We start from the raw sequence: 19,913 nt of genomic DNA, 5'->3' as shown, positions 1-19,913 counted from the left end.
CAATGTACCCCAGAAAGGAAGTATGTGACACAGAGCAATTAAGACAGTCCCTAACTACTGATATGCATACACAAACATGTTTTGGAAGTCCTTCATACACATAGCAGGGAACACACTGTTCTCTCTGGGAAATTACCAGAAACCCGTGAGAGAGTCTGATCCATGTCAAGAATAGACACCTGGACTTGCATAGATGAGGACACTATGTGGTACTGAGTTGCCATCACCTTTCTTTACTCATCTGGCCTTCTAAACCAAGCCAGTAGACTGTTTCTCTCCACTTCTTTATTCCTTAGTTAGTTTTTAAATTATTGATTGAGGCCACTCTATCTCTGGCAATACCGCAGTAGCACTACTGACCAAAGTCAAATGTCAATATGTTCCTTCTTCTTTCATTTACTTTGTATCCCTTGACTCTCAGAGACTCAGACCATGAACCTCTGAGGTAGAGCCCAAGAAGAATAACCTTCAATCTTTTTCCAGGGAGAGTTTGAGCTGCTGCTGCTCCCTATCAATCCTATGCTTTAGCTTGGGCTAGGAAGGCAAAGGTTACTTGAAATTTACCCAGTGCAGGCAAAGTTGAGTGAAAACTTGACTCTTCTCTTAGCAGCATTGGATATCTCTCTACTCCTTTCCCCAGAGTATTCCTAAATTCTCAGTTTTTCCATCTTGATGCAATTCTAAAGAGCCAAATGTTTATTCTTCCTCTGTAATAATACAGGTAAGAATCAAGTGTCAAATTTTTAAATAAATATCTTAAAGTGAGTTTTTCAGATATTCCTCATGTTTATTTAGGGTATATCTTCACATTTCAAAGTCATTTGACTCATTCTTCAAGTCTCTAAGACTCAAGTGTTTTTTAGACTTTAAGATTGCCATTAACTAAGAGGCTTTCCCCAAGTGTCAACTACCTGAAATTTAGGCATTTATCCCATCCATCCATCCATCCATCCATCCATCCATCCATCCATCCATCCATTGACTCATCCAATACTTTTTGAGTGTAAAGTCCCTAAAGGTAATCAACCAACATTTATATGACTGAAGTTGAGTATCAACAGGAATTAGGAGATGAAAAATGTATGTAGAGGCTGCTTATTAAGCAAATGAAAATAGAAAAGTTCAGAGGAGGATGATCTTTGTGAACAGTAAAGTTTTTGCTATGGAAAAATTTGACTATGTAAAATATAGAAAGCCAAGCCTAGGCAGAATAAGCTCATTCTGTGCTTAGGACATGCTGATTGGTTTCACATGTATGTGGACAAAAACATCACAAGGCTAGTTTCCAATATTGGGACAGAAAGGAGATATTTCATCAAAAGGTGTATCTGAGTGAAGGAGCTTTTACATGACACGTCAGCATTTGTATGAGGGTGAACCTTTGTTTAAGAGACACTGATGACCCAAAAGCAATGGATTTGAATGCCAGTTCACCATTTCCTAAGCATGACTTTGAACTATTTATTTACATTATTTACACATTCCATAAATATTTATTGAGTCCTTTAATGTGCCAAGCATAATGTGAAGTGATGGAAGTTTTTCTGCCCTGATGTTAATATTAATTATTATTTGCAGTTCACTTGCCTACGGCATAAAAATATCTATGTTGCAGGGTTGTGTGTAATACTAATACTAAGTGGGACTTTGCTTATTATCTCAGAATTGGCAACTTGGCTCCAAAGTTGGTGACAAATAGGTGATAATTAGGGGATGAGCAGATAACCAGGATTTATTAAAAAGCAAATCCATTCTGTTACCTCAGTTATCACCCTCTAGTCACTAATCTTGAGGGAACTATTGAATTGTAAATCTTCTGCTTCAGAAATAATTTTGTGTCTTTTCTTCCCTCTCCTTCTACAATAAGCCAATGAAGTGTTCCAAAAGGAAGATTTGTAGAGATTAGATTTGCCTGCAAGAAGTTGAGCCTGGAATCTCATTTTTCAGTTGGTTGACTACTCAGGCAATGGATTTGCAAAACTGTTCTTTTTGTCTACAGGAGCAATGAGAAAGAAATTTAAGGAGAGAACTCAGAGTAGAGAAAACAAGCAGCTGGAGAATGGAGCCTGCTCCCATTGTCTGAGTATTTTGTGGGGCAAGTGGGCACCATGGAAAGTGCCAGGCTTGAACCACTATGATGGGATCTTGCCCTACACTGTGTCTTGCTAAGAGAAGAGACCCCAGCAACAAAAACCCATAGGGTGGGTTATACTGGAAGGGGAATGGGAAGACTGGAAGACGGCCACTGGAGCTGATTTCCTATGAGACATGGCCATACAGTGAAGAGGCTGCCAAAGGGTTTTGCAAAGAATCATCAGGTGCATCCCAGGAGACACAGCATTTGGATGGCTGCCTGGTAGAGGGCAGAGGTCACAATGGATCTGGTGAGCCAAAACATTCCAATTCTCTTTTGTGAATCTTTTCTTCCCATTCTGTACATAGAAAGTGATGCAGAAGGTGCAGGGGTGGGACGAGTCCCTGGGCCAAGGGTGGGGATAGGTGTCCATTTAAACTGGATGAGAAACTGAAGTGGATGAATCTGGACTGTGTCTCTTAGAACCTGAAGAGGTTGGAAAGCTGGCATCTGGTAGAGATGCCATAAAATCTTGGAAATGGGAGTTCCAATGGAGCATGTTAAAGCCAGGATGGGAGGAAAATAAAAACTTTGTGGAGTTTGAACCCTGTGTTGTTTACAGTGTTCAGTAAACTATTGACGAACATGAGGCTCTTAGCAGTCTGTGCCCCACAAATGGCAGATATTATTATTAGTCACCTAAAGAGAATAAATGCTCAGAAAATCTCTTTTCCTCTCCCCTCTCCCCCTCTCTCTCTATATACATATATATAGTAAATATATATTTATATGTAATATAAATATCATATATTATCATATAATATTATCATATAAAATGTAGTATATATTTATCATATAAGTTTAGTATTATCATATAAAATGTAGTATATATATTAGTATTATTATATAAAATGTAGTATATATATTTATATATAGTATTAGTATTATCATATAAAATGTAGTATATATATTTACTATTGAAGAGCAAATAAGACATTCAATTTAATTTTTGATTTAAGAAAAAGAATTTTTTTTCTGGACTATTTTACCACATTTCCTATAGCTAACTTAGGTGTTTGCTGTCTTTGACATTTTATGGACTTTCCTTCCCTCCTGGGATACAGGAAACCACAGGGTCATCTAATCTCACTTCTAACCTGGTTAGCATAAAATGCTATTTAATTATTAGAAAGTTCTTTTGTTATTAAAAAAGTGTCACATGCAAGAGTGCAGACAGAGTAATTTCTGCAGGCTTGACACAAAAGGGAGACGAAGAGTCCCCACATAGGGAAGAGGACACAAGAAGTTGGGCTTGGAGCAAGGGACTCCTGCATCGTGAAGTTTCCTGCATTGTTCAACCACACTTGATGTCCATTTCCTCAACTGTAAAATGGGAATTTTGATAAGAATCATTCTGAATTACTATGACAATTAAATGAAAGATGGTGTCCAGCACATAGCACAGTGCTAGGCAAAAGGTTGATGCCCAAGCAGTAACTGTTGCCCATTTCCAAGGCTGCGGGATCAGAAGACACCCCTGAGTCAAAGAGATGGTGGACTGATGGTCAGAGGAAAGGAGGGTGAGTCCTGGAACAGTAAACCAAACATTCACCTGTGTATCCAGGCAGGACTCCTAGATTATTGAGATGACCCATGGAAAATCATGGTGTCACTGTTAGAACAAAGGGGCTTTCATTCTTTTCAGAATGTATTTATAGACTTGTATTAATACTTATGATTTAGTTAAAATGGTTTTTACAATTCAAAAAGTTTTAAAAGCCATAGAAACTAAATATTTGATATTTTCACATATAAAACTGTGTAAAAATAAAACATTTACAAAGCTTAAGTTTCAAACACATAAACATTAAGCACATATTATCATTCTGAGTTCTAGGAGGAAAAAAAGCAATAAGAATAAGTGCATAAAATAAACTAAATAGCACATTAAATGAAGAAAATCAAACCTGAAAATTGAAAATAAATTAGATGCTTGGATTTTAAGTATGGTCTTAAGAACAATGTGCATCAGGGACATTACCTCTGAGCCTAGTTTTGGGGCAAATTTTTTCAGTACAAGAAAATATTTTTTCATATTTTACAGAGGAATAGTGAAGGGATAAACAGAAACTAAATCCAAACATTTTCCTCCAAAACTCTTCTTTAAAAATAATTCCATCTTTTTGTCACAGAATAAAGATGGCCTTTCAGAAATTTTTATTTTTATTAAAGACTGCAATATTTTTATTGACAACTGAAGCTTTTGTTGCTTAAGTCTCAGTAGTGAGCTTGCTGGATGCTGGGTTCTTAGATTCTGTTATGAAATGGCCTTTGTTCAAACAAACAAAACAAATCGGTCAGGCAGATAAGGAGATTCCACCATGAAACCCTGCTAGCTTTCACTATCAAACTGACCCCATTGGAAGGGAGTCTTGTCTTGCAGTTGAGTTTTTGTTCTATATAATTCTCTTTCAGAGAGGCTTGCTTCTTACACATTCAGGGAAAGTAGAACTAGAGTGAATTTGATCTAAGAAAATCTGAATTAGTGTTTCAATCTTCTAATTTTACTAGCCCAGAGGCCTTGAGAGATCCCAAGGTCCTTCTTTTTTTTTTTTTTTTTTTTTTTTTTCTTTTTTTTTTTTTTCCAAGGTCCTTCTTTTTGTGCTGGGTTTAACTCTGGGTAGTTTTCAAAGTAAAATAATTCAACAAATAACTTCGATTTTAAAATTTCAAAATGGTATCACAGTGAAAAAAAATGTTGTATTTCTGGTACTTAATAATCAATAGCATGATAAACTGCAGTTCTAGAATGTTGAAAATTGAGGCCACAATCACTAATTAAAAGAATTGGCTCAGGAAGTTTCTCTCCATTAAACTGCTATAATGTTTAACTGCCTTTTTAAGAATAAGTCTGTTTTGGTTTAAGGCAAATTGTTCATTGGTTATCCTTAAAAATGATTATGCCCCAAAGTCTTCCCCTTTCAGTCACTGATAACTTGGCATATGTTATAGTTTGGATCTGAAGTATTCCCCAAAGGCTTATGTGTTGAAGATTTGGTTGCAGGTATCAGTACTCAGAGATAGGGCTTTGGAGACGTGATTGGATCATGAGGGCTCTAACCTCTTGAATGGATTAATCCATTGATAAATTCATAATTGAATAGATTATCAGGAGTTGGTAGAGGTGGGGGCCTAGATGTAGGAAGTAGATCACTATTTGGGTTTGGCTTGAAAGGGTATGTCTTGATCTTGGCTCTCCCCTGTCCCCTTTCTCTTTCTCTGTTTGTCTCTCTTTGCTTCTTGGATGCCATGAGGTGAGATACTTCGCTCTACCATGTTCCTCCCACCATGATGTTCTGTCTGTACCAAAGACCTAAATCAATGGGGACAAATATCATGGACTGAAGCCTCTGAAACCATGGGCCAAAATAAAATTTTCCTCCTTTGAATTGATTTTCTCAGGTGTTTTGTCACAGTGATGAAAAACTTACTAACATAACATAAATCATTTATCAGTCAAGTAGTTAAAAATAAGACCCAGAACAAGTCCACCTCTTTTTTTTTTTTTTTTTTTTTTTTTTTAGGTTGGAACAGTGAAAAGAGAGCTACTTGTAAGGAGAAGGATACTTACAAGTGTTGGAGCAGGACCCAGGGAGGTAGGTGCACAGATTGGCCCTGGAAAACCTGAAACTGTCTTAGGAAGGCAAAGTGGACCTTGAAGAAATGCTGATGGACTGAAGGCCAAAGATGGAATTTGGACAACATATGTCTTCTACAACTACATCCAGGGTGAGCCCTCTCTTGTTTTGGGGCTCTTGTATTAAGTGTAAATGGAAAAAAATACATCTTGAAAAAGATAAGTCAATGCTCTTACTGTTTTGAGGAAGTGGAGAAATCATTTTGTACACAATATGTGAAGAAAAGCACAAATGAATGGAGTCACAAAAATATTCGGGAAAAAATAAAGCATGAATGAAGTAATGAAATGATTAGTGAAGTACATGTTCCTGTAGAGAAAGATATTTTTTCTTTTTTTTTCCCAGAGTGTTGTTTATTTGTTCTAATTAGTTTTACATGACATTAAAAATGCTTTCTGACACATCATACATAAGTGGAGTATAACTTCTCATTCTTCTGGTTGTACATGATGCAGAGTTACACAGGTCACATAATCATATATGTACATAGGGCAATAATATCCAATTCATTATACTACCCTTCCTATCCCCATGCTCCCTCCCCTCCCTTCACTCTTCTCTGTCTAATCTAAAGTACCTCTATTCTTTCCTACCCCCCCTTATTGTGAATTAGCATCTGAATATCAGAGAAAATATTCAACCTTTGACTCTTTGGGTTTGGCTTGTTTTGATTAGCATGATATTCTCCAGCTCCATCCATTTACTGGCAAATGCCATAATTTCATTCTTCTTTAAGGCTGAGTAATATTCCATTGTGTTTATTTACCATACTTTCTTTATCCATTCATCTGGTTGAAGGGCATCTAGGTTAGTTCCATAGTTTGGCTATTGTGAATTGAGTTTCTATAAACATTGACGTGGCTGCATCACTGTCATATGCTGATTTTAAGTCCTTTGTGTATATGCCAAGGAGTGGCATAACTGGGTCAAATGGTGGTTCCACTCCAAGTTTTCTGAGAAATCTCCATACTGCTTTCCATAGTGGTTGCATCAATTTGCAGTCCCACCAGCAATGTATAAGTGTACCTTTCCCCCCACATCCTTGTCAACATTTATTGTTGCTTGTATTTTTGATAATTGTCATTCTGACTGGAATGAGATGGAATCTCAGTGTAGTTTTGATTTGCATTTCTCTAATTGCTAGACATGTTGAACATTTTTTCATGTATTTTTTGATTGATCGTATTTCTTTTTCTGTGAAGTGTCTGTTCAGTTCCTTAGCCCATTGATTATGTTATTTGTTTTTTGGTGTTAAGTGTTTTGAATTCTTTATATATTCTGAAGATTAATGCTCTATCTGAGGTGCATGTGGTAAAGATTTTGGAGAATGATATTTTGAAGCAGAATTGAAGAGAAGTTGATTGTGGGTTAATAAAGAGAGAATATTGTTTGACAATGAGGGAATGTTCTATGAAAAGATTCCTGAGAAAGAGAGACTGAGGTTAATCTTATGAGCATATGCATTGCTGTGGGGTGCAAATCCATCAAAAAAGAATGAGAAGAAATGGGAAGATAAGAAACAAATGAAAAATTATGTGACCAAGCTTCATGCTAGGAAGTGCAAAAGGTTACCCAGTTTTGAAACTGTCTCCAGAGCCACTCATGAATTCACAGCATCTCAGAACCATCCTCTGGTGGAAAGAAGGATGAATAATCTGCCTACTGACTTTTTTCCATCTCCTGATTCTTGTGTTCGTTCTATCCAGTCAAGGGTTAACATGCACCCATCCCTCCAGATAGCTACTAGAACCTGACTTGGTCATCAGAGCATCTGTGGTTTCTGCTGTGATAATAGTTATGGAGGTCTGGCCCTTCCATCTCAGGATTTGGAGAGTTCGAGATTACTAGGGTGTTAAGTGATGAGTCTTCATTATTTATGGCCATTGGAATGGCACCTGTCAGTCAACCAGGTTGGTCTCCTCCTCCCAGGAATCATGGCAAGCCCAAGACTGAGATGGAGAGGAAGATGAGGCCAGTGGACCTGAGAAAGTTTATAACATGTCAAGTATAGAGAGGAAATGAATGGTGAAGAACTTAGCATGTCTAAAGGGAGTGGAACCTAGACAAAGGGGTGACTTAGTGTGTCATTTGGGTGACATTCTAGGAGAGGCCAAAAGCAAAGATTTATAGTTTGATTTGAGTGAGCTTGAAATTGGTGTCCATTTTGTTGTACTTTTTATGACTGATCTTTTGATTTTCACCTACTCAGTAATCATTTCAACTTCCTGCCTAAATTGCAGGGCTAGAAAACAAAAAGCAACTGGAGTTACTAGAATGCTGCACATGATTTCAGTTTCTTCCAGAGAGATTGCCTCATGAGGAACTTGAACTTGGAGCTGAAGACAGTAGTGAGAGAGGCATGTGATGTGATTGTAGACATGGCTAGGTACATTCTTAGCAGCCACCATGGTGCTTTCTTTCATGATAAGGCCAGTGGTTCCCAGGTAGTCTGGTTGGGTGAGTGGGTGAGGTGGCTTTGGAAATTGCTTCTGTGGGCTCAGCCTAGAGACTATCTGTCAAATGATTTGCAAATCTTGTAGTGTGCACTCTCTCTCTCTCTCTTTATATACACACACAAACAGCTATATAGCTATATGATTTGCTTAAAATAGCTAGAGTGGATATATGTATATATAATATATGTATACACACATATACATACATATATATGCTTACAATAGAATACATGTAACTTGCTTAAAATAGCTACAGTGGATTTTTTTCTGAGGAATTTACCACTGACATAATATTTTTAAAGGTTTGTTGGGAGAAGTCTATAGCAGGTGTGTGTGTGTGTGTGTGTGTGTGTGTGTGTGTGTGTGTGTGTGTGTGTTTTGAGAGAGAGGAGACGGAGAGAGAGAGATTGAGAGATTAGTTCTGGTTTTTAGATGCTATGCAATTCAATGTCCACCCACAATTATTAAACCTGATCATTTCTTTCAGCACATATTCATATTGATAGGACACATACTGAACTCAAAACTCTCAGAACCTCGAAGGTACTCAGATGCATTTGACTTCTCAGTCATCATCAAACATTAAGAGAATTTCAGTAAAACATGCATCAAGTTAAAGATTTTGGCATCCAAAAATAAGGAAAGATATAGCGTTACTGTGTTTGACTTTAGACATCTACCACCTGTCTCTGTCTGCACTGGAGGGATAAATGTTAGCTTGATGCCCTCTGCATAACCTCTTATGTCCTTCTGGTACACCTTGATCCCTTATTGCACAGTGTGACTTTCTCTCCAACTGTGTTCTGCCAAGCAGGTGATTAAAAGATCATTTCAAGCAACTGCAGACAGATGAGTAAAGAACAACTTGTACCTAATTTCATACTTTATCTGAAAGGTGAACTGAAGGTAATGGGCTCAGAAACATTAAATAACTGGTCTACATATAAAGGATTTACAGTCTTAAAAAGCCAGACCTATCAAAGTGCTCCATAGAATAAAGGGTGTTTCTGAATTCATTTACAAGAGTCTATGTCCTTAAAAGACATTTAAGTTTACAATACAAAAAAATTTTCCCAACAATACTAAGAGAAAAAAAAATCACTTGAGACTGGTATACAGTTGAGACAAAAGCCATGTGAAAGAAGCAAAAGTGATGTTCGTAGTCACCAAATACACGTGATGGCCTTTACTAACATTGTAGGGACCAGTTTTGATTTTTGTCATGAAAATCAAAGATGATTATTTGCAAAAATATAAACCCACTGTAAACTTCATACTGACCATGTGGAAATAATAAAAAAGATGTAGCTTGTTGTCTAGACTCTTGTTTCAAGTGTCAGCAGCCTTGGAATAACCTGGGAAATGGTTAGATGTCCAGGTGCAGGCCCCACCCTCAGGCCCCTCTGTTTACATTCAGATTCCGCTGACCACATGACAAGATCTGACAGAAAAGCATAAGTTTGAGGCTTATGGGAAAGTCTATGCTCTCTAATCAGAGGAATGAAGATGAAAAGATAGCTTACTGGTTCCTGTGATTCTTTTCTTCAACTTAAATACAGACAGATTGCTCAGTGCTGAGAGCCATCCTGAAATCATCAAGTGGTAAAAATAAGGGGGAAAAAATCTTGCTGAAAATGGTTGAGAGGAAAAGTAGGAAGAGCTGATTCCTAATGAGGTGAGAGAATCACTACTCACGTCCTGGACTCTTTCTCCAGAATTTGGGTGAAAACAAAACAAAGAAGAAGAAAAAAAAGGAAAACAAAAACAACCTCCTTGTTGGGACAGGTGGAAAACGGCTATAGTTAGGCTCCCTTGTTGAGGCTTCTGGCAGGTTATGTTATGTTCTAGTGTGTGGCTAAGGCCATGAGTTGGCTACATTATGGTTAGTTTGTAGTCAGGGTTAGAAATCCTGATTCAGTGTATGTCCTCAAGGTCATCAATAGTTGCTTATGAGCATGTGCCCATTTATGTAACTTGTTGGCAATGTGCCCTCTTTATTTGGTTTGCATATATATAAAAGTGCCTATGGAAAAGACTTGGGGGCTAAATGAAACTGGTTGGGGGCCAAGGCTGAAGCTGGAGGCTGGAGGCTGTTGCTGTCTCTGGATAAAGTGTGTCTATTATCCTAACTGCATCTTGCATCTTCTTCCACCTGCCAGGGTCCTGAATCTGTTCCCTGGACCTGAGGAGCCCCCAGGACACTTATCTATCTAGGCAATCGCTAATCTACTTTATTATTTGCTGCTGATAAAAATAAGGACATGCTGTAGGTGGGAAATTACTCTGTAAATTGGTATGTTTGGGGAGTCTGTGTATCTAAATAGAAAACATGCAAGACAGAAGACCTGTGTAAAATTCTGACCCTTGCTTTGCAGGAACTTTGAATACTCTTATTTTCAAGGTAAATGTCAATACTTAGTATCTTTCTTTCTGGCAAAAAGGGTTAAGGGACTAAATTCTGAGGATTTTCTTTCATGCAAATATATGAGGTTTCCTAAAATTTTTTAGAGTCAAATATTTTTCTTACTAGTGGTTGTTTTTGATAAATGACATTTAATTACAGTATCTTTCTAGAGTGTAATTTTTTAAATAGTTATTTTTCTTTCTCTTTTAAGGATGAAAAAGAAAAAAGTCTTAAGAAGGTTTTCTTTCACAGCATTTTTTTTTTTTTTTTCTTCAAGGGAAACAAAGTTTTTTGCTGAATTAAAACAGATTCCTGAAATCATAGTTTAATAAACAATTTTCTTTAAAAGCCATAACTAAGTCCTGAGAGGAAAATGGGAACATTATAAAATGAGCAACAAATTACAAATTAGCATTTATAGGATTTGGGGCCTACGAAAGTTTAGGTAAATTTTTTTTTTTTTTTGTGCTGGGGATTGCCCAGGGGTGCTTAACCACTGAGCCACATCCTAGCCTTTTTTTAAATTTAGAGACAGGGTCTTGCTGAGCTCCTTAGGGCCTGGCTAAATAGTTGAGGCTGGAATTACAGATGTGTGCCACTGTGGTCAGCTGGGTTTAGGTAAAATTTAATGAAGATTTTTTTCAAGCAACTGAGTTCTAATAATTCACAGACATTCTGGCCTGATCTATCCAATATTGTCCCCTTCTACTTTTTTTTTTTTTTTCCTCAGTGCTGGGGATTAAACCCAGGGCCTCACACATTCTAGGCAAGCCCTCAATCACTGGGCTACACCCCCAGCTCTTTCAATATTTGAAAAAATCTGAGCATGGTGTTCCTCCAAAAGATGTTGAAGTTTTCACCCCCGTGATGTTGAGATTTGGAGAAAGGTGACTTAATTTGGAAATAAGGTCTTTGCAGATAAGTTAAGATGAGGACATTAGGATGAGCCTTAATACAATAGCACAGGGTGCTTATAAAAGAGAAATGTGTGCATAGAAACAGAAGAGAATATGAAAACACAGGGAGGGTGCTATCTACAAGCCAGGGAATGCTGGCGACGGCTAAAAGCTGAGAAGGAGGCACAGAACAGAGTCTCCCACTCACAGTTCTGAGAGAATCAACATTTCTGGCACCTTCAGTTTGGACTTCAAGCATTCAGAACTGTGAGACAATAAATTTCTGTTTTGTAAACCACTCATTTTGTGATTCTTTCTCATGGTTGCCCCTGGGCACTAACACAGTGAGGGAAGACCTCCATGGTTACATTCTGATGGAGGAACTCCAAAGCATTGCAGCATGGAAACCAGTACTTGAAATTGTAAGTAGTATCTTTTAAAATTAATAATTTTTTAGAAATATATTTAGTGGGACTTAAGTTAGGAGACAAATCTGACTGACAGAGTATATTTGACACTCAGAATTTCAAAATTGTGTTTTCTTCTTATTGTGGGTCCTGAGTCCTAAACTGAATTCGTTACACTTGGATTCAAGTGGCAGAATGCTTCATGCATTTTTCTGATGTTTACTTCATCCAATTGTCAGTCATGCCATGATAAATTTGAGTGTCTCTGAAATGTAAAAGTCCGAAGGTATATAGTAAAAATGAACACTCTTAACAAGCAATCTAGAGAGTCAATGCAATCCCTATCAAAATTTCAGTGACATTTTCACAGAAATAGAAAAAGCAAAACTCAAATTGGTATGGAACCACAAAAGATTCTCAAATAGCTGAAGCAATCTTGAGAAAAGCAAAAAAGTTAGCAGTATCACACTATGTGATTTCAAAATACACTACAAAGCTATAGTTATCAAAACGTGTTGACACAACAGATAAATGGACTAATGGAATAGAATAGAAATCCCAGAAATAAATTCACCAGTTCTGGTCAATTGATCTTCAACAAAGGTGCCAAGACAACACAATAGAGAATAACAGTCTTTTGCAATAATCAATGCCGGGAAAACTATATATCCATTGGCAAAAGAATTAAATTAGTCCCTTATCTCACCCAATATGCAAAAATCAACCCCAAGTGGATTAAAAACATAAATGTAAGACCTGAAACTATGAAACTACTAGAAGAAAATATAGAAAAAAATCTCCTTGACATTCATCTTGGCAAAAATTCCTTGTATATGACAAAAAAAAGCACAGGTTAAAAAAAAATAAATAAAGAAAAAATAGCCAGCAGGATTACAGCAAACTGAAAAGCTTCTGCTCAGCAAAATAAATTATCAACAGAATGAAGAGGCCATCTACAGAATTAGAGAAAAAATTTCCAAACCACACATCAGATAAGGGGTTAAATATTCAAATAATTCAATGGTAAGAAAACAAATAACCTTATTTAAAAAATGGGTAAAGTCCCTGGGTAGACATTTTTCAAACCAAGACATGAAAAACCGATAAGTATATGAAAAACCATTAGGTATATGAAAAAAGAGACTCAATATCACTGATCATCATGAAAGTACAAATTCAAATAACAATAACATTAACTCACACGTCTAAGAATGGCTTTTATTAAAAAGATAACAAATGCTAGCAAAGCTATGGAGGAAAGGAACACCGTACACTGTCAGTGAAAATGTAAATTAGTACAGCTGTTAATGGTAAACATTTTGGAGTATCCTCAAAAAATTAAAAATATAATTACCATATGATCTAGCAATTCCACTTTGGATATTTATTCAAAGGAAATGAATTAGTATGTCAAAGAGATATCTATATTTCCTATATTTATTGTAGCATTATTTCCAGTAACTAACATATGGAATCAAGCTAGGAGTGTACCAGTGGATAAATGATTAAAAATGAAAGAGTAGTCAGCACTAAAAAGAAAGAAATCCTGTAATTTACAAAAATAGGGATAAACTGGAGGACTTCATGAATATTGAAAAAAGTCAAGCATAGAAAGACAAGTGCTGTGATCTCACATATGGAATCTAAATAGCTGGACTCACAGAAGCAGAAAGTAGAATGATCATTACCAGAGGCCAAGAGAGGGGAGGGAATGGGGAGATATTGGTCTGAGTACAAAGTTTCACTTAGAGAGTGCGAGTAAGTTCAAGTATAGCCAATAATATTGAATTGTATATTTACAAATTGCAAAGAGAATAGATTTTAAATGTTCTCATCACCAAAAATGATGTACATGTGAAATGATAGATTAATGATTTTGATTTAACATTCCACAGCACATACATCTATCAATATATCATGTTGTACATCATAAATATATACATTTTTCTTTTGTCAATCAAGAAAATAAAAGTAATAAAACCTAAAATTATAATCTGAATTTCCCTAGACCTCTGCCTCCTCTGTATATTACATATTTGAGTGTCTCCTGAACTCAAATTTGGCCTTAGCAAAACACTTCAAGAAAGTGCAAAAAGATTTCATACTAATCTGCCCCAAGGTATCATTTAATACAAGAAAATTCCTTTTTTTACTTCCCTTTGAAGCCATGATTCAAAACAAATGTGTTCAGTGCAGGGGAATAACTTAGGGATAGAGCATTCAACTGCAATATAAATGGACTCATTTTTGTTTTATCTTTGGTAGGCAGAAAAACTGTGATGATTCTTAAGACAAATTTATGTTCATTCGTGGGGGTAGTGAGAGTTAAGGTATTCCACTGTCTTCACTAGCTAATCCTAGTTCCTCTGATCTTAAAGCTTTTAACTTTCAACTTTTAGTCATCTGAATTCTTGGGTAAGGGTCCCTCATCAATTTCTCCATGTTAAAATTTAAGTCACCAAACTGATAATGAATTTTTAAGACACCAAGCGAAAATAACTGGTGTGCATTGTGAGAGGAAAACTTCCCACTCTACAATTCAATTTCTAGATAGAAATTAAAGTCCTTATCCACTGATCTTCTCAGATTAAAGCATGGCAGTTCTTTAATACTCCTTTAAAGAAGAAAGTTTAAAGTCATGGTGAAATGATTTTGCTTATTACATTAACATTCCTTTGAGAAGAGGGGAAGTAAATGACATATTGTTGGGAATTCTTAACTCTAATTCTATCAAGATTTTAAAAAATGTCTTCACTTTCAAAGGCACTTTTACAGAGCTGTAAAACTCATTCTCCTATCCAGGGTATCTTGTACACAAATGCATTTCTAGCTTACATAAAACACTCCTTTGATCATGCAGCTCCTTGGTCAAAATCAATAATGTCTTTTTTCCTGTGTATCAGATGGTGTCTACACTTTTCAGGACCCATGATAATCTGCACCCATCCCTATCATAAATTTTATTTCCTATAAACTATGTTATTGCCTTGTTCCTTTCTCTCTCTGTCAACTCCAGCACATGTGGACTTACACATATAAATACACACATGGGTGCACACACGTCACATACAAATTGTCACTTGGAGCCTAATACATTTTCCCTTTTCTTCTGTTTGCTTCTATCTTTTCCTCTCAGAATCCAAATGTCTTCCAAAGTGGCCACAAGTCTGTTTTCTTCCAGGAAGTCCCCATGATGGCGTTTATCAACGTTGTTCATCCACTTTCTTGTTCTGGCCACCTTATTTAGGATGATATTATCCAGCATTTGGCCAAATCTCATTTTATAGCACTTTCTAATTTTTCATCTTCCATTGCTTCTCTCAAGTCCTTCATGGCACATGACATGGAGCATCAACAGCCCCCTGTGTATCGAGCTGTAGTCATGGCTCAGTGCAAGGCACCTATGTCAGGAACCTCACTGCCAAAATGCCTGCCACCACCTCCTCATGGGCAGACTAAGGTGACAGAGCTTCCTGACAGCTACACAGACATTGCTGTACTGTGGTTCAAGAAGAGAAGAAGTAGTTCTCCTCACTTTTGTGTCCACTTGCCCCTCTCAAAACTGAATCTGTGAGGTTCATTCCCAGGCAGATCAAGACTGACGTAACAGTTTTTCATATCATATTTCTTTGGTCATCTTTCCATGCAAGACCTTCTACTTATCATCTCATGTGTTCCAGTCTTCTTAATACTCATCTCCTCTGATGGATTACTACTTTTCCTTCTTTTTCAAAATCGTTCCTGTGTCCTTTGAAACTCAGCTGGTCAGCTGACCATTTCTTTACTTCATCATGTCCATGTAAACTTGACTACCTGCAAACCAGGTCTTACAACATGGATGTCTCATGTGTGGTGGGTTTATTTTCCTACAATTCATGTCTTTTTATTTCTCCATTTCACAGGTCCTCCAACCTTTCTTGAAAATGTCTTACAAATTTGCAGCTCATGTGCCAAACTTCCCTTTTTTGTCCTCATCTCTCAATCTCTTAGAAATTCCACTTTTATCACTATTGTACTAGAGTATGCCCATTACATTTCTTTGACTATAAATCCTAGTATCATGCTAAGTGAAGTAAAATTCATAATCTTTATTCCCACTCCAAAATGTTCCAAATATTCTACACCATTTCTTCCTATCTCAGAAATGGCTCCATCTTTCATCTGGGTGTCTAAGTGAGAAACCTGGAAATTACTCTTGAAACTTTCTTTTTCCTCTGCATACCAAGTCATTTACTAAGTTCTTTCCAAAGATTGTTTTGGAAACAAATATTTAAAGAATTATGATAATAAACTGGGCATATTTAAAGTGCACATTTCCTGTTTATATAAATATCACTACAACCAGGATAATGAATATATCCATCATCTCCCAAATTCCTCATCTTCCTTTGTAATCAGTCCTCCTACCTCTTCTTTTCCACCATTCTGTCAATCATTGTTCAACTTTTTCCTTCTAAAAATTAGTTTTTATTTTCTAGAATTATACATAATAGCACCATAAATTAGTATATAATTTTTTGTTCTTGCATCTTCACTATTTATCATAATTGAAATTCTTCATTTCTTTTTATTGCTAAATAATAGTTTATTATGTAGATATTCTAAAACTGTACCTATCCACTAGTTGATGAGCTTTTTTTTTTCCCAATTGTTTCTTATTTCAGAAGCATTCAGGAAAAACCTTTTATACACTTTCACATGTAATCTTTTTTTATGCGTATTGCTTTCTCTTCTTTTGGATGTCTGGAAAAACTGGAATTGCCAAACTATTTTTCCTGAATGGCTATACATTCCCATGGATAGCAGATGAGAGTTTCAGTTGCTCTGTATTCTTGTCAACAAGTGTTATAGCTACATCTTTAAATTTTTGTCATTCTAATATGTCAGTAGTGGTATCTCATACATTAATTTGCACTTTTCCAGTGACTAGTGATGTTAAGTACATTTTCATGAGAGTATTTGCCATTTTCATACATCTTCATTAAATGAAGCATCTAATCAAAATTTTCACCAACTTTTTTTGACTAAATTAACATGTTTTCTTATTATTGAACTTTGAGGGCTTTTAGTATAATTTTTAAAAACATGTCATTTATAAATATATAACATATAAATATTTCTTCCAACTTATGGACTGTCTTTTTATTCTTTAACAATTTCTTTAAAAAGGTTTATAATTTTGATCAAACCAACTTATTTTTTTAAGTAATGGACTGGGCTTTTGTGGCACGTCTAAGAAATATTCCCTAACCTAAGGCCACAGAGATTTTTCTTCTGTATTTTTCTCTATAAATTTTATAGTTTGGAGTTTGCATTTAGGTCATAGATCCATTTGGAGTTAATCTTGGAATATAGTATGATTGATGTTCACTGTTTTGCCTGTGGATATCCAATTGTACCAGCTCACTTGCTGAAAACACTAACTTTTCTCCATTGAATTTCTCTTGCACTTTCATAAAATATCAATTGTTTATATAGGTGCAGGTTAATTCAGAATTCTCTGTTATAACCAACTGATTTTTTTTTTTTTTTTTTTTTTTTTTTTTTGGTCTATCATGATGCCTGAACTACATGGGCCTGATTCTGTTAGTCCTTTAACTGTGTCCTTTTTCAAATTTGGTTTGGCTATTCAAGATATCTGGTATTTCCATAGGAATTGTAGAATGAACCTGTCAGTTTTCACCAAAAAACCTACTGAGATTTTGATTAGGATTGCATTGAATCTAAAGATCAATTTGAAGAGAAATGATTTCTTAAAAATAATGTCTTGATTTACAGATGTGCTATATATCTCTGTTGGTATTCATCTTTATTCTCTCAGCAATGTTTTCTTTTTTGTTCAATGTGCAGATTCTGTACACCTTTCATCAGTTTTACCCAGATATGTGTCTTGTCTGTTTACCTCATAAAGGTATCTTTCGTAGAGTGGAAGTTTTAACTTTAATAAAGTTTAATATATCAGTTTTGTTCTTTCTGGATCATATTTTTGGAATAAAAGAATGTTGTAGTTCTTGCATTTTTTTGTGGTGCAAAATTTGTACCCACTGCCATTGATCAAGGTACAATTATTTTTTATTTATATTATCTTAAAGTTAATCTGTCTCTGCTCACTAGATGCTAAGAATCATGGAATTAGAGACTGTACTTGCTTTTTTAATTTAATTTAATTTTATTTTTTAATTTATTTTTATTGTAAACAAATGGGATACATGTTGTTTCTGTTTGCACATAAAGTAACAGCATACCATTTGCATATTCATAAATTTACATAGAGTAATGATGTTTGATTCATTCCATTATTTTTTTCCTTCCCCCCCACCCCTCCCACCTCTCTTTTCCTCTGTACAGTCCCTCCTTCCTCCATTCTTGTCCCACTCCCACCCCCCTGTACTTGTTTTTATAACCATTGCATCCTAGAGTCTAACTTTGTGTTCAGCACTTGGTAGACACCTAATCAATATTATTTGAATTGATTAATAAATGATCAGTGACTTTACTATCCAGCAGACTCAAAGTCTCAACAGTTTTGTTCACAGTGCTCTGAGTGTTATTGCCTCTTTTAATTTTCATCTCCTCTATTAGGTAGCTCTACGATGAAAGATGAGTGTGATTATCTTGCTTTCTTTGCTTGCCCTTGAAAAAGAACAAACTGGACCCTGCTCAAGGAGCTAAGAACAGCTTTAAAAAAGAACATTTTTTAAAAAGTTATTAAAAGAGTAAAAAATTGTGAAAGAGACCATGTGTGGTGCACTAAACCTAAATTATTTCCTATCTGCTCTCTTACAGAAAAAAGTTTTCCAACCCTAAATCCAGACCATTGAGCAAATTATGAGAAAAATCACACAACCGAGCAATAGTTAGTTCCCAACTTCTCCCCACTCCCCACTGAACCTACCATGTCCTTTTATCATTTCACCTCTAGTCTGCTATTTCAAAGTCACTCTCTGTCCTCAAACCTCGGATCCTTTCATCTTTCCTCTTTTTACATACAGATGAGCTTCTCAGCCCAGAATAGAATCTACCTACATCTCACACTGTTTCCTCTTGCTGAAATGGAGGATTGGTTCCTCCCCAGAGCTGGGAACAGCCCCTCCGTGCAACTGTGTCTGGATCTCCTCCTTTCCAGGTATAGTGGACTACACTTGGCTTGTGGTTTGCTACCATCCTTTCCTCTGCAGAAATATCTATAAACTATTTCCTAATTATCCTAAGAAGTTTATATGACTTGAATGGGACCAACTGCTTGTGATTTGCTACCATTCCTATAGCCCCACCGGTAGTCACACCACCCAGCTGTGCATGATCAGAAGGTTCCATGCCAACCACAACAGAAGAGATTTAAATATGCCATTCTGGCATAAGGATTATTTTGAGTTTCAAGACATTTGTGATCAAACTGACAAAGGAAGAAGCCTCTCCAAAGTTCTTATCTGACTAAAAGCAGAAACTTTTGAAAAATGAAGACTACCATAAATCCCCTCTGCCATGGAAATTCCCTGGGAGAAAGTTGCTGAGATGCCCCTGCACACACAAACTTTACTCTGTTAGTTTTCCCCATATATTTCCCTTGCCAGTCTGCTGCTTTAGGAAGACTAAAACCTTCTCCTTTGTCTTATCACTTCCCTAAAAATTTATTGTTCTTTTCAAAGGCGCCACATAAGAACAAGTTCTAAGCACTTCTTTGACATGTAGATCACTTGTATAGCATGGTTTAATAAACTCTGTTTTTAATTTTTTTTTTTTATTTTTGCAGACTGCATTTTGATTCATTGTACACAAATGGGCTACAACTTTTCATTTGTATGGTTGTGCATAATGTAGATTCACAACATTCATGTAATCATACATGTACATAAGGTAATGATGTCTGGTTTTTTTGTTCTTCTTAATTGCCTTTTGTCAGTCTCATTTGCAGAATTCTGACCAGTGAACTTAAGATGGTAGAGGAAGAAAGAAAGAAAGAAAGAAAGAAAGAAAG

General features: G+C 36.1%; 1 long non-coding RNA gene across 2 annotated transcripts; it reads left to right on the top strand.

Moving 5' to 3' along the window:
• Positions 1 to 1,875: 1,875 nt before the first annotated feature.
• Positions 1,876 to 19,671, top strand: LOC306668677. 2 transcript variants are annotated; one of them, XR_013765940.1, is made up of 2 exons: positions 1,876 to 2,384; positions 18,928 to 19,671. It is a non-coding gene; the product is annotated as an uncharacterized lncRNA (long non-coding RNA). The 2 variants fall into 2 exon arrangements; XR_013765941.1 differs by having other exon boundaries at positions 18,722 to 19,671.
• Positions 19,672 to 19,913: the final 242 nt, after the last annotated feature.

Source organism: Sciurus vulgaris (assembly GCF_902686455.1).
Source record: "Sciurus vulgaris genome assembly, chromosome: 8".
Lineage (NCBI taxonomy): Eukaryota > Metazoa > Chordata > Mammalia > Rodentia > Sciuridae > Sciurus > Sciurus vulgaris.
This window is presented reverse-complemented; position numbering and strand designations above follow the sequence as displayed.